Source organism: Hibiscus syriacus, unplaced genomic scaffold (genome assembly GCF_006381635.1).
Source record: "Hibiscus syriacus cultivar Baekdansim isolate YM2019G1 unplaced genomic scaffold, ASM638163v2 tig00110007_pilon, whole genome shotgun sequence".
Classification (NCBI taxonomy): domain Eukaryota; kingdom Viridiplantae; phylum Streptophyta; class Magnoliopsida; order Malvales; family Malvaceae; genus Hibiscus; species Hibiscus syriacus.
In genome coordinates this window covers 52822-56619 of record NW_024062559.1, presented here as the reverse complement: position 1 = coordinate 56619, position 3798 = coordinate 52822, and the positions used below count along the sequence as shown (strand labels likewise).

At 31.1% G+C, this 3798-nt stretch overlaps 1 long non-coding RNA gene across 1 annotated transcript; it reads right to left on the bottom strand.

The window, feature by feature from the left end:
- Positions 1–2650: 2650 nt before the first annotated feature.
- LOC120212213 lies at positions 2651–3345 on the bottom strand. The gene is made up of 3 exons (XR_005524676.1): positions 3280–3345; positions 2832–2878; positions 2651–2741 (listed from the first exon to the last, which is right to left on the bottom strand). It is a non-coding gene; the product is annotated as an uncharacterized LOC120212213 (long non-coding RNA).
- Positions 3346–3798: the final 453 nt, after the last annotated feature.

Here is a 3798-nt window from a genome sequence, read left to right as displayed (position 1 = left end):
CTAAGTTTGAGAATGTTTTAAATTTTGTTCATGCTAGAGTTGAGATTTAATTTTTAATTTTGAGTTAGAGTTGAGCTTACAAATTTAAGCTCGTGAGCTTTCAAATCGAATCAACCTTAGATTTAAATTTTTTGAATTAAGTCAAATTAAATTCAATAATACATGAACTCGACTGATATCATTTATAATCCTAATACTTACTTCCCTGTCTCATATCTCGTCAGTTTTTTAAAGGTAAACTATTTTATTGTCACTTTTATTTTGATTTTATTTAATTTTAATCACTTAAATTAAAAAAAACATTTTAATAACTTATATTATTGATTTGTTACAGTTTAATTATTAAGTTTTTAACTCTCGTTGTTCTGATGACTTGATAAATTAAAAATTGGTTAATTTCTAATTTAATCCTTGGATTTCATAAAAATATCAATTTATTTTTGAACTTTTGCTTCATTCATTTTTAATCTTCTTAAGAAAATCTAAAAAAAACTCTATCAACCATAGAATCCAGTCAAAATCTCTCACCACCGATCACCAATAATCATCATTGTTTCCTTAAAATTTTGAATTCAATTATTTTAACCCCTTAAACACGAATATAATATATGTTTCATCAAAAAAAATCTTCCGAACACAAAAAATATAACGTACACTACAACAAAACAGAGTTTTAACGGTGTTTTTTTAGTCATATAGCGGAGTTTTAAGCGTCGCTAAAAACACTTGTGGCGATTAGAAAAACGCTGCAAGAAGCGTCTGCCATATCAGTGCCGTTAAAGTTAGCGGCGTTTGAGAACAAAAGAACGCCGCAAAAAATCAAGATCTATTGCGGCGTTTTCGGAACAAACGCCGCAAAAGGTAGAGATCTATAGCAGCGTTTTTAGAACAAACGCCGCAAAAGGTAATTTCTATAGCGGCATTTTTTGATACAAACGCCGCAAAATATCATATCTATAGCGGCATTTTGGAACAAACGCCGCAAAAGGCCAGTTATATAGCGGCATTTTTTGGTACAAACGCCGCAAAATGTCAGATCTATAGTGACATTTTTGGAACAAACGCCGCAAAAGGTCAGATCTATAGCGACGTTTTTGAATACAAACACCGAAAAATGACATATCTATAGCGACGTTTTGGATACAAACGCCGAAAAATGTCAGACCTATAGCGTTGTTTTTAGAACAAACGCCGCCAAATATGCACTCTGTTAGTAGCGTTTTCCCCTAAAACGCCGCTAATCGAAACTGATTTTCAACATATCTTGTTTCAATTTTGTATTACCCAACTTGAACCTGTAATAATATCCAATAACCATCTTAAATTTTATTACGATTCTAATTAAGAATAAATAAAAACATAAAAAATCAAAGTTTACAAACATCCAAGTTAAATAAATAAATCTTCAGTGGGTACTGAAACATCTTCACTAGACGTTACATAAGTTTAGACACCAAAATACTGCTTAAGTAAGAGAAGGTTTAGGACAGTTGATTAAAACACAAAAAAAAGTCATACCAACACTAAAAAACACATGATATATGAATGTCCTCAAGACCAGAAACCAGAAATTTGCTACTTAAAGCCTTTCCAGTAATCCATCCGCAAGATCATTCCTACAAAATTCAAATCAAATAATTAAATGGTAAACAATTAAAACAATTTCTTGTAAAGGTAATTTTACTAAAAAAGATTGAACAATTAGAACAACATTATTCAAATACTAAGCTAAAATGAGAAAATTCATTTAAAAACGATAAAACTCCAAACAAACTCAAACATACATCAACAGCAGATGCATCTTCACTAGATGCATCTTCACTAGGAGCAAAACTTGCAGCAGCCCGCAATGCCTTTGCCTTCTTATCTACTTCCTCGTACCAACACTTTGCAAAACGAATTAAATTTTTTTAAAAATATATACATTTTTAATCATATTAAAAACCCACATTTAAATTGTAATAACAATAAACCACAAATGAACCAATCTTAATCAAAAGAAAAAAGACTTACTGTAAGAGAGATAACCAGCATAGCCATCAGTTCCTGTAATAGCCACGATGAGTCCGTACTTGAGCTTTTGTTAATGCTCTAAGTAAATTCTTATTGAAAACCTCAAGCAATTCTCATATTTATAGGATGATACTTCAAACAGTTGGCAAAAGGATTTTTGTTATACTTTATCGCTTGAGAAAAAATAACCATATGACATTACATATTTATAGGATTTATAATCTTTGTGACCATAAATTAGGATTATTGAATAAGGAAATAAAAAAATATTTAAGAAAAATAAATATTCTAATATAAATTCATAAGAATAAAGAATCAATATTTAAATTAGTAAATTCCTAAAATCAAGTATCAAACTTCTTGCTTTGCACCTCCTTCTTATAAGTAAATGAATCCTGCATAACTGAAGCAGATGCCCCAGGATCCATACCTAGCAAAAAATGACAGCACAAAGCAAGTTCTTCAGTAATGGATACTGAGATTGCCATGTTGAAGAATTGCTCGAAGTAGCAGAATCTGTAAAGACAAATAATTACAAAGTAAACACGTAAAGGATATATATTATGGAATAGTTCTAAACAAACCAGGAGCCATCTTCTGCCTGCATCTTTTCGATAAACCCAACAACTCTACCAATACAATTTTGAATTTCTTCTGTTCTATGTTCAGGATATAATTTCATGAATGAGGCTAGTGCCTGAATTGCTGCTGAGGTGCATTCAACAAATCTATGTTGCCACTCCATAAACATAAAATCAGAATGTAATCAATTATAAAAAAATAACTTATGCAGAAAATGAAGTAAGCTAGGAACTTACGGATAGACTATAACTATGTCACCAAAAGTTTCAGCAGGGTTGATTAACTTAAAATGGGAGAAACGTGAAACAGTGCAATTATACAGGCCACATTACAAAATGCAAAAATATTTGACAATTATAAAGGTTAAATTATTCTAAGAATAATTAATAATAGTAACGTAAGCGCTAAACCATAAACAAACAATATATTGCACATATGTTAACTCCATCTTTCCTAAACAATGATTTCATCTCAAGAAGCAGAGTTTTCCTTTAATTTCATTTCCCCTGGTTCAAATAAATTAAATGAAGCGCTTTCTTTTCTAAGTAACCTTTTTGCTTTTAATTGATAATGTGTTTGCATGTTTGTGTATATGTATCTTCATCTATCTGTGTGTATATATTTTGTGTGTGTTTAATGTGAAGAGGGGAAAATTATAAGGCCATATACGTGTCAAGCAGTTACCTCCAACCACTGATAGGATCTTGTCAGCTCATATGTAGCAAAACCACCATCAATATTCTGCAGTGATAAAAAAATCTAATTGAATTTAAGGGAATATTTGTATAACCAGATTTCAGATATGTCCCATCAAATATTAAGTTAGTTGATCAAGGAAAATAGGTAATAATAGCAACGAATGCCGACCTTCAGCAATTAACTCCCCTGTTGCTTTGTTTCTAACAAGAACAATTGTTCAATCATAACCTTCTCTTTGTCCTAAAGCAATTGAGGTAATCTCTAACTCATCCTGCAAATGGCCTCCGATCGTATTAAAAGCAGTATAACCAAACTCTCTTACAAACAGATAAACTAATGTGAAAGAAGAAAGACCAGTGGGATTATAATCTACAATGGATCATAATACACGAGTGAAGAGAACCAACTATAGAAAAACCAGTAGGATTATGGAAAGATATTCTATCAATTCTTCATTCAGCTTCAAAACAAGAGGCGTGATATAAGTTTAGACCTGCAAATTCT